A 12,633-nucleotide genomic window follows, 5' to 3' on the forward strand; every position below is an offset into this window, starting at 1 on the left:
TTTGGGAAACATTGTACCCTCAGCAATAGACATTGTTTAAGAAGCTATGTCGGCGTTACAACATGGGCAGTCGCAGCTCAGGGCTATTATGCTATTGAGCTGGACATTACAAACACTACATTCTGGCCACATGCCATGGCGACATATTAACATCACAAGTCCGTTTTCCCTATATGATCCTACAGAATAATAGATACTGATAGTATGCATAGATGCAAAATACACTGTTACACATAGAGAAGCTAGAAAAATTACCTTTCACCGTTGCTAAAGTTACATCCATGGATCAGGTAGCCCATGGGTATATTTCATTGCTAATTTCAACATTTCATTTCCAGTACTTTGTACAACATCATCTAGTGGGCAGATATGAAACATTAGGAGAAGGATTTGTACATGGATCTTGGGAACTTCACATTAAATCTTGATGTCAGAATAAGGAAACTGAACGTTTCTCAGCGGTTTAGACTGTGAGAATACTTAAATGCATCCTTAGTTTGCAAGGATATTTGATTGAATGGGGTTTGTAATACTTTGATAGGGAACGTATCCTGCTACTTAAGAGGTTCCCTAGGCGACTGTGATATTTCTGACTTTCTGATTGCCCTCTGATGGGAGTTACTTAATGCTAAATGGTCAAGATTGCTGCGGTATGAAACCAGGGGTTGCCTATCTAGTGGCTGTTTCTTCCGTTGTTACTTGTTGTACACAAGTAATGTTTCCACCTGCCCGTACAGTTATGGAGGGGACACTTTGGCTCTTAATTAATCACAAGGTTGTGCATTTTGATGCCCTGAGAAATCGGAAAGCCTTACTGTTTCAAAAAGATGTGACCTTAACATCTGCTATGGAGATGCTTGATCTGCAGATTGTAAGGTCCTCTTCAGAGATATAGGCGCTGCTCTGCACTAATTTCCGAAGACATTTTGCAGAGCTGGTGCATCATATTTTTAATATGACTAGTATGAGGGGAATAGAGTATTTTTTCAAAGTTTAGGCTGTGGGTTGTTTAGCACCTTCAAAACGTTTTCAGAGTCCTCCCATCTTTTATTCATTCCGTTCTCTGGAGGTCTTCTGGTGGTCCTGTTCCTGATTGGCTGGAACATTTTTTAAATATGTTTGCTCCACAATGGAAGTTTAATTTGGAGATCAACGGGAGCTGGCAGTTCCTCATTTGCTAGTGTGCTGTAAGCATATGGTGCATTGCTTTGGTGCACCCTTGCTTTGAGAACTAAATGAGTATTGTTTCCTAATATTTTGGCCTGTGTTGCTTCACTGCGTACAGCCCGTGTTCCACTGTCTGCTGTGCACTTTTGAGTGTGCCATGGATTTATGCCTAAGATCACAATTGGTTGAGCTCTCGGACATACATGTACTGGTAGACCCCTTAAAAGCCCATTTGTATAACTGTCCGCTGAGCATTCCATTTCTCCTGGCCACATTCTATGAGCCTCCCTGGGATTCCTCTGCCCCGGATGGATTGGATCTTGGCACTGGTTTAGAAGACACCCGACTGGCTGTTTTCGCTCCGTCAGTGGCTGCTGTGGAGGTTGAATGCTCTATAAACTTGCTCCGATGTGTGCCTCTGAGATCAGTGTATGCAGATGTTGGGAACAGAAATGTTTGGTCTACCACTCAGAACACACAAACATCTGGCTATTACGTTTGGTGGGAACATTCATTGCACCTGTTTTTAATTCCTAAATTCATTTCAAATTGACCTTTTCTAAGTTTTTATATTTTTAAAATGGCTTTCCTTGTGCTTTAGGGCTTCTAAATTACATGACTGCCGTCATAACAGCTTTTTAGCTTGATTTTAAAGTAAAAACTTTAGATTTCCTTTTGCATCTGCTGCTGCATTTTTTAGCAAAAGGACTTACTAGTATAGATAGCTGTTTAGTCGGCTTATGTCTTAGGAGTGGGTGTCATGTGTCCCAGCTAGGCATAGAGGAAAACACTGCCATTTTTCCTAAAGTTGCCTTCACTCTCACACAATGACTTGTGCCACTCATTTGTTAACGTGACAGTGTGGAGTAGTTTCAAGGAAATTATACTTACTCACAGAACCAACTTCAAGGGAACACTATCATGATACCTTGACACACCATGTACAAGGACTCTGCATACATTGTGCAACTATGAAATATTTTTTTGTGTGCATATGGCGACATAGCAATCTATAACACATGGTGTCCTGATAAAGATCACGGCCGACGGCAAGGATGCCTTTTGTTATAAATAAACACATGTTTCCGGGTTTTTAACAAAGGAGATTTTTGCTGTCATTTGTGACATTTTGAGACTCTGAAGCTTCAACCAAGCAGCCTGCTGATATATCTACGAGGGGTGTCCAGCCCTTGACCATGATGGGGACTTACATTATTCAGGCAACAGGGTTGGATCATCCAGTATGAGGATTCACGATAGAACATACACACACCATGGACGCTTAGGTTAGGGAACGCATAGTAACAATATGTCAGATATCTATATTGTTTTACATACTTACATATATACATTGTTTCAGCAAAATGGTGGAACTTTTTATTCTGTTCAATGTCATTATTCTCCTAATCAATATAATTTGCTTCAGTCTATGGAGCATTGCAGCACATATATTTCATACAAGAATCATCTTGCTTCAATAAATATTGAAAATGCCCCACTGCGCATTCCTTGTATATTTCTCTGAGACAAAGAGAGCATGAGTGACCGAGAAAAAGGGTTCTAGGTCTGCTTCCATGGTTCCTGGTGGATCAGGGTTTTTAAGTTCAGTGGTTGCCAGAACCATTTGCTACCCTCCTATGGCTCGGGGGGCTTATGGTGGTACTGTGAGGTAGCTGGCATATAGGACAACATATTATGAGAGAGTGCATTAAATCAGTCTGGCACCATCCCAACGGTTAGGCTGTCCACGACAGGCAGTTCCTACCATAGGGTGAAGACTACATGACACAGCCATCCTAACCTCTGCCGCTATAGTTAGGTTGAAACCATCTGAGGTATTGCGGTGGAACTCCCTATCAGACTGGTGACAATTGCACGCTCTTGGCCAATGCAGCCCCCTTGAGGATGGTCTTTTTTAATTTGTGTTGGACCAATTTAGCAGTGTCTCTTTGGGCTTGCTCTGTTTTTCTCTATCTTACTCTTGATTCTTTTTTGTGGCAAATGCAATATATGAGCTTGTATCTCCTGCCATGGTTTGGTTTCTAACCCAACCACGCAGTCCAGTCCACTTTGTATCTCGGTGGGCAGCCCCTTTTTGAGAGTATTGTAAAAGAATGAAACTTGGGAGCACGTCTTGTCTTTTGTCCCCATTATTCCCTCATTTTTTCCAGAAAATTGGTAATGCTCTCCACTTGCTTCATAGTCTCTGCCATTAACGTTCCTACATCAGTGCGGGCAGGGAACATCTCCCTCAGGGCTGATGAATAAAGTGCCTGTATGAAGTGAATGAGGCCCCATCATGCTCGGTGTTTGTCAGAGAAATTGCAGGGATGTGAGCTTAGGCGAACGCTATGTTAGTCAGCTCTCTGATAAAACTACTTAGCAGACTTTTGATATCACCTATTGCAAGGTTTATTCCAATGGTGTTCTTCTCAAAACATGAGATCCATTTCCCAGCTCCATCCAGCAATGCCGGGAACTTTGTCCTTAGCCTTTCTTTATCTATCTGAGTCCATGGCACATAGATGGTCACTCACGTGCCTTTCTGTAACAGTGGGAACATTCTTACTTTGGGTAGCCCTACTGGTTTTTCCCTAACATGGCGTTCCCATATTCTTAGGCATTCCTGCATGTAGGGGAAGTTCCACTTGAGATCTCCTCCTTTATGTCGGATGCAATCTTCTGCTATGGTCATGTCCTCTGGTTTAGAGGATCCCTCCTCCGGGCAAGGACTATCGTACTGGTCTTTTCTTTCAGTCGAGTGGGAAAGCAAGTGGCAGATAGGCCGCACAAAAGTCTCACCTTACTCTCTGCCCACTAATTCTCTTGGGATCAGTCTATCTATCCTGTGCATTTGGGTGAAGCAGTGTGCATCTTCATCACTGTACCACTCGTGCACGCAAAAATGTGCCACCTTGTTTTTCTAAAGTCTTGGTTGGATCTGCACCAGGTTACCTGGATCTCTTTTTTACCAGTCAGTCGCTCTCCTTCGCTGAAAATTTTGTAAGGTTTTGTGAGGCTCGGATCCCATCCAGAAGCCTCTCATCTAATTCTACCTCTGCTTCTTCCCTGATCAGTGCCCTGTGCCTACTTTCTCCTCATTTCAGGAGTGCCCTGCAACGTTTTCTCACTGTGCTTCCTGGGTGAAAGTTCTTTATCTCTCCCTCCTTAGCTCTCGCCTTTTTTCCACATCCCGTCTAGGTTGTCTCCTTCGCTCCGAGCTATGCAATGTTCTTTTTGGTCAGGCTTTGCCTTCAAATTCTCTCTCTGTTGTTTCCTTGTCTTCCTGAGCAAATCCTGTAGCTTCACCCTCATCATTGGATCCCAGGAGAGTGGGACTCCCTTCCTCTCTCCCTCTAGCGGTATCACTGTCTAGAACTGCCACAAATCTACCTGTCACTCATGTGTGTTCACCCAAATCCAGTGGGAGTTCTTGTTCTCCGTGCCCCTTTGTGTCTGGAGTGACAGACGGGGGTAGAAATTCTGGGAGCCCTCACACTGGACTGGGGTTGTGCTAGGTTTTTCTGGGCCTAATGATCTGTTAGTCTTTCATGCCTGTTTCCGTTAGGGGGCCTGCCGGTTTCTGCTACTGTTGGGTTGGAATACCCCAATGGAGGAAGAGTGGGCGAGAGCACCTCCATACCTGCTTATGGTGGGGGAGGAGCTGACGCTTTGCTTTCTTCCTGTTGTATAGGACTGTCAATCTGTGCTTCCTCAAAGATGGCCTATAGTTCTAATAATGCCTCTCTCCTGTCTTTCTTTGGACCTGTATATATGGTTTGTATGTGTGTTCTCATGTATTCAATTCCATTAGTGTCAACATTTTTCTTTTTTGGCCAGGGGAATGTGTGTGCCTTCATGTGTGCATGCCATTCTTGATAAAACGTATTACGATTTTTAGCCTGTGTGGGTAATCTGGTTTGCATGTGTGACTCCATTATACATCTGGTAATTTTAGTGGACAAGGTACCTTAGCTTTTTTTTTCAGAGAATCTTTTGTTTTGATCTAATCCTGGGGAACATATACACAGGGAGCAATTGCTTATAATTACATTACTATGAGCTTAGTGCTATCTACAGATGCATTAACAATTAAACATGAACATTTCATAAACAAAAGGAACAATGCATATAAAGGGTTGCAACATAAGAAAGTGAAATTGTCAATAAAAATAGTATGATAGTGACTCAGCATTAAATAGTTTGTGAGAAATAGCAGCATCCCCATTTTGAAACATTAGGTCATTGTAGGAGAGCAGATCTGCCTCTTATGATGCCACCACTTTTTTTTTATGATGGTTACACTGGTTTCTGGCTATAGTCTGACTGGGACCCTGCTAAGCAGGGTCCCAGCATCTCTGTTCTCTCTAAACAACATGGAGTGCATATTAGGTGCACTAGTGATTGGATACTGTGGTGACTTATGAGTCCCTAGTATATGGTACCTTAGGAACCAAGGGCATAGGTACTTCACAGGCCTACCAGGGGCTGAAGCATGTATTATGCCACCCCTGGGAAGCAGACTAAATCTGACACCACAAGTCTGCTACTGCAGCCTGGGTGAGGTGGTGCTACCACTCCTCACAGAGATATAGGTTCACTATATCTCACCCACACACACATTTAAACCTGTCAGTCACCCCTAAGGCAGGCCCTATCAATCCTGAGGGCAGGGTGCTTGGTTTCCATGTGAGGGGGTGCCTCTGCCTGAGCAGGGCCCCTCTGCAGCTCTCAGAGTCCATTCTCTGGGGCTGTTTGTGAATGCGGTCAAACCATATACTCTTAAGTGCATTATAACCTCGCGGTAAATGCTAACTTTGGGATGGCTGAATCAAAAAATGTCGTGTTTGGTGTCAAACGCTTTGGAATCATACCCCCACACCAGTAACTGGTGTGGGACCACACCTGTAACTGGTGTGGGAGTATTATCCCACCCTTCTAGAGGGATAGACATGTACTCACTGTGGAAACACGGTAGAATCCTGAAGAGCCCTGGCATCACAAAATGGATGCCACAAGTCACAGAAACTGGGCTGCCCTCCTGCTGATGACCGAAACTCGCAGTGGAGGAGGTCCAAAAATAGGTATGCTGTCACAGGGAGGTGTGACCACCTCCCAGACAGGGTTTAGTGTATTGGGGCTGGGTGGGTGCACTCCTAGAGTGCTTTGAAGTCCTGCACTGGGGGAGCAGTAGGCTCCTCTGTGCATACACCAGTTCAAATCGGCTCAGGGGCTACCTGCACCTGCTCTGGCACAAAACTGGACAAAAGGAAGTGGGTGTAGCCACCCACTCCCCTGACCCTCCCATAGGTGGGGTCATTGAGCTAGTCTCTCCCTTCCTTTCAGTATAAGTTAGGGAACCCTTGCCATTGCAAACTAGATATCCCTGGACGACGCTCTGAAGAAGAATCCTGGACCTTTGATGCTCCATTACCTCTGGAAGACGGAAGAATCTCCCTTGGAGTCAAGGAGTGACTCCCCTGCTTGGCAGGCACCAAATCTTGCAATCAACGGTCGCAAACTTTCCCACTCCCGCCGGGGTCCAAAGTCCCTATAGCCCAGGAAGAGGATTTCCTGACTTCTCCAAGGCCATTGTGAGTCTCCAGTGACGTTGAGGCAAGTGGACCCCACGAGTGACGAGGAACCGCAGTCCCTGTGTACCGTGCACTATTTTCGAGTGCAACCCCTTCACGACGTTCTACGAACCTGTGCTTTGGGCCATGTGTGGTCCAAGCCTCTAGCAGGAATCCCTCCGAAGATCAGAGGCCTACCCCGTTTCGAGTGACCGTGGGCCCCTGTTGAGTGGATCCTCCTGAGGTGTCTTCGTGATCCCTTGCCAGTTGGCTTGTGGGTCCCCTGAAGACTTTACTACAGTTCCAAAGGGCTCCCCTGGTTGCTCCAGGCCTGCCCTGACATAACCCTGCTGGGTGAGTCCCTCCGACCTTGCTGGTCTTCACCACTGACTTTTTGCCATTTCCACGAGACTTGCTGTTACCAAGGCTTGTTGGCACCAATCTGGTCACCGACACCGCAGTAAGCTGCAGACTTTGTGGTACACGCTGAATCCAGCTCCTGGTTGTTGTCGACACCTCCTGGACCTCGTGGCTGAAGAGTCAAGACACCCATGGATCACCTGAAATCACCCGACGACTGTGGGTATCCATCTTCCTTGCCCCGAGTCACTGCCAAGTGACTTTGAACACTGTCCCCTCTGCTTTCAGGTCTTCCTTCTTCTGAATCCAGGCTTGGATTCCACCGAACACTTCTCCTATCTTCACAAGCAGCAAGTCTTCTTTGGCTCCCATTGAAAACGACGCCAATGCACCCGACTTCCCTGGGTGAGGTAACTCCAGCACTACGGTGCTCCTGTGGGTGTTGGCTCTAGAACTACTTACCCTGTAAGTGACTTGCTTGTAGACTCTCCCGGAGTATCCTTAAACTCTTAATTTCCAATCGCGACTTGCTCCATTGAAGTCAATAGGGATTCGCAGCTGTGTTCTCACACTTCATGCGTCTCCCGTGGGTCCTTTACTTACCTGCCTTGGGTGGTTTTGTGGGGCCCCAGCACTTCTGAAGGCCCTAGGCCTTGTCCGCTTGCAAGTCGTTATTCTTAAGTCTCTTTTTTAGTATATGGTCTAGTACGCCCCTAGGGCCCCAGCCATATTTGTGCTTAACTTATTGTGAAACGTTGATTTATGCATATGTTCCTGACTTCTAATCTCATAAAGAGATAAGCAGAGAGTTGTTAGTAATAAATACATATATATTTGATATATATACCTGTGTGGTGTCCTTTCATTTAGTAATTCAAGAGATTATAAGGTAAAACCAGCTGCTTTACATTCCTCTAAAGACTTAGCCTGAAGGCTGCTCTCCACAGCGAGTACTAAGATAGCTTTCTTTAAAAGGTTGTCTTAAACCTACTACCATAAGAGTGGAATTGTACTGGTGCAAGGTGTCCACTTTAACTAGTGAACAGCATATACCAGGTCAACTTCTCACAGTCATCAACAAAAACACAACACTTAAGACAAAACATAGGGGCATATGTACAAGCCCCTATCGCCACCACAACGTCACCTATATTGAAGTTGTGATGGCTATAGGGGTTGCACCTTATTTACAAGGCAGCGTTAAGCCATGTTAACTGGCTTAACGCTGCCTTGTACATAAGACCCTTTTTCACACTATGGTTAGCGTGAAAGGGGTGGGCATTGGGTGTTGTGTTGGGCATTCCACCGCAACACTTATTTATTTTTTCCACTGCCCCCTATGCACAAGGCTGGCGTAGATGGGAATCAGCGCCAGAATTAAGACCCGGTAAAAACTGGTCTTAAGATGGCGGAACGAGGAGAAAGGCATTATTTCTACTCATTTTTGCTTTTTCCATGTGTGCTGCCTTGTGCAGCATACATGTAAAAAGCAAAATCCCATTGTTTGTTTATGTACAGGAAGGTCCCTTTCTGTTCATAATCAAACTTATTTTAAAAAATGCCATTTTGTCAATTTCATATGTGCTGCATGAAGCAACACACATGAAAGTGACAGAATGGCATTTCTAGGATTGTTTATGTGCAGGAAGGGACACCTTCCTACACATAAACAATCCTCCCCTGCACGCAGACACCCTTGCACTCTGGTTCAAGGGTGCCTACATTGGCACTAAGTTGCTAAACTTAGCACCCTCGCAGGGGGAAACGCAAGGCTGCACCACATTCTTGTAAATAAGGTGCAGCCTTGCGTTTCAGAAGTGGAGGAGAGAGGCGTTAATCCAGGAAGGCTAACACCTCTCTCCACCACTTCCATGTATATATCCACACAGTTTGCCGTAATTAACACCACTACAACATCACATATCAATAATTGCACCCTGTATCAGAACCAAGGACCAATCTTACCATTTGTATCACACCCAGCGGTCCAAGCGACCAACACCTAAAACACTGACAGAGAAAAAATGATGACTTTGTCAAAAAAACTCCTCTTAGCCTGCTACTAGCACATGCTATCCTGTGACCAGGGGAAGATGTGCATGGTACACGGGACTCGATGAGCATAATAGTCTGCCAATATTGGCTCCGGGACAAAGATAATAGGTTAGTTTGTGGGAAAAAGGGAATAACTTGAGAACCACAGGCTATTCTTAGTCAATCACAAGTTACACCTAATCCCACAGGTCCAAATCCTTTTCCCTAAAAGTCCTAAGCACACCTTGTATCACACCCAGGTGCCAAGCGTACCATCTGTATCATGCCCAGCGGTGCAAGCGACCAATACCGTCCACTTCTTTCAGATACCGTTTCATTAGCAACTTCACCCACTTCACTAGTTTCAAGATTCACTTCTACAACTTCTTCTTCTGATTCTCTCCCTTTGAATCCACACTGTGAACTAGAGCTTGACTCAGTGAACCATCTGCAGTCTACACGCTTCTTGGGTGAGCTATGTGGATCTGCTATGGGAATCCGGCACGCGAAACACCAGTGTTGGTCATAAGCATGACTTCATGTGGTCCTTTCCAATTGGACTCAAGGTTTCTCTTTCAGACATGCTTCTTCACCAGGACACAGTCTCCTGGTTGCAGTCAAGGGCACTGAAGGGCAGATTTACTAGTTTTTAGTGTGACATTTTACACAACGCAAAGAGGCGCAAATTCACTCCGGCCTTTACAATGTTGTGCTACACCAGTTTCGCCACACATTCACATGCCTGCGTGACGCACAACAACTCTGGCATTTTTTTGTGTGAAAAGCATGTAAATCTCTGCAGGTGGGCATAGTTGGGTGTTTTCCACTCAAGATAACCCTATTTACAAAATTAACCGTAATCCCAGCAAAGTAGTGCATGTGGCATTTGCGTGAAAAAAACAGCGCACATACAAAGAAGGGGCAAAAGAAGGCTCACTATTAAAAGGAGAGACTGCCAAAGGAACAACATAGAAAGATTAGTACTAAAGGAAGCAGAATGGAGATAGTAGTAGCAAGACATAGGTGTTGTCTAAATGGGCAAGGAAGAAGAAGACAGCACAAGGAGAAAATCTTCAAACAAAGGGTATCCTTGTTGGACCAGCGTGAGCAAGAAATCATCAAAAATACATAGTCAGCCAGGACATGATTGTATGTCTGCTCCCAGAAATTGCATCAGGACTTGAACCAGCAACCACAAAATCACATGCAATACCAGCACAAGTGAAACTCATGTCAGTGCCTCATCTCTGAGCTTCTGGAACATTCCAGATCAAGGTAGCTGCCGTGGCAGGTTTGTCACAGGGTGCCTTGTCTGCCTTTCTGCCAAAAGGTTCTGGAAGCAGTATTGAGACTAACACACATCGCATGAGCTTCCCCAAACCTGGTCCTGACATTTTAAAAGGAAAGCAAGGCTTCTACCAAATAGTTAATTTGCCACATGTGTTGGTGCAAAAGACTGGACCCACGTCAACCTGCTCCCACCATCTGGAACAGCACATCTGTATGGAAATCACAAACAGGAGGACTCGATCAATAAACAGGCCATATGTGATGATAAATACTGTTTCACCAATGTGGTAGCCAAATATCCTGGCTCAGCACATGGCTCCTACATATTTCGCAATGCAAGGGTCAATCAACACTTTGAAAGTGGAATGTATGGACAAGGCGTACTGCTGGGTATGTATTTGTGTCAGAAGTGCCATATAAAGTAGTATAAAATAATTAAAAGGACTGTATTCCCTCTGTGTGGTTTGTATCACAGAAATTAATTTGCAAAAATCTATTTGAAAAACAATTACAACTATAGTGGTGTCACAGGGATGTAGCATGTCATCAAATATAGGGAATCACTATGTCAGTGCATGTATGTCTGCAGTGTGGGTAATGTGTCATAGATGTCATGAACTCAAATATATTAACCTGGTCTGTCAAAACTGTTTTCTTGTATGAGAAGAAGTCAACCACATCTCTTCATGAACTACACATGTTTAACATCAAAGTGTAATTTGTATGAAGTGTTAAAATCAAACATTGCTAGCAGTTAACATGTGTCATATTCACTTTTTTGTCCTATGTATCAGGGACATGCTCTGAGGCCCAAGGCTAATGACTCCATTTGGGCATCCCAATGATCTTGCGGAACAAGCATATAACATGGCCCACAGCAGGACACGAGGAATCCTTGCACAGTGTTTTGGGATATTGAAATCTGGATTTCGATACGTTGACCTATCTGGTGGATGTTTAATGACCAGGCCAACCACAGTCTGCAACACGAATGTAGTATGTTGCATACTACACAACATAGCAATCATAGGAAATGTTGACATGTTGTACAAAACTGATCCAGTAAATGATAATCCCACCATTCCAAATATGGATGAAGTCCCAAAGGTAGAGCTGCACTCCAATGGAGGACATCTCAAAAGGGATGGAATTATGTATGTTGTTTCATAATCAATATAATGACCATGTGGCCACACCCTTTTTAAATATCACCAGCCGCTGTTGATACCCCCACCTCAGGGTACATATATTTAGTGTTTGTATATCAGCACATCAATTACAGATGACAACAGAGATGTGTATTTGAATTGTGTAGAAGATAGACACGTGAATACTAAACATATTCAAATGTCAATTGCATTTTGTTCAACAGCATCAATTTAAGAGGTACACCTCGAAAACTTTTTTTGGACTTTCAACAAGGCACAGCACAATACTGCTTCCCTGCAGTGATTGGATGTGTCACGGTTGTGTGCCTGTATGTACGCAGTATTTGAAGTGTAATATATTTAGCCTGGCAACTGTGATGTTGCATGCTAAGAGTGCGGGCTTAGTGTGGGTTCAGGGCAAAGGGTGTGTTTAAAAATAGTAGATTGACTGTAACATTTGTGTGGCCTGTCAGCGTCAGATAGCTGCCAAGAAATTATTCACACAATAAATTACCTACATAGAAAAATGTAGGTGCCTCTGGTGCAAAAACTCAGTAGGTATTTGTTGAACCTACATTAGGTCTGTGTGTAACAAGAGATCCACAGATGGTAAACTCCGACTCCTTTAGTCATACAAGTACACAACCCATGTCAGAACACACTGTAAATATGTAAGTCATTAATTTGAACTTTAAAACACACAGTAGAATTTAGACTGTTAACAAATGTGCATACACGGTCAAGCTCAGATGTTGCTTCTGAAACATAGATGCCATAGTCATACCAAGACTGTACATAATGCAGCTTAATACACATAACTCTCTTGCCAACACCTCAGTGGAAGACATCTCTATAGCAGCAACATTAGAATCCAAAGCAGTCACTTCACAGTTCAGGTGTTCACTTGCTGCTCTCTCTCCCACTCAGAATCAATCTTTATCAACAGACAGCTTTGAGGGATTAACTCATTTAAAGGCAGTACCGGCTTCCACGCATATGTAACATACTTATGTTACCCTTTAACTTAGCAGCTTCCACTTGTTGCACACACTTGCATCTCT

Source organism: Triturus cristatus, chromosome 8 (genome assembly GCF_964204655.1).
Source record: "Triturus cristatus chromosome 8, aTriCri1.1, whole genome shotgun sequence".
In the NCBI taxonomy this organism is placed as follows: domain Eukaryota; kingdom Metazoa; phylum Chordata; class Amphibia; order Caudata; family Salamandridae; genus Triturus; species Triturus cristatus.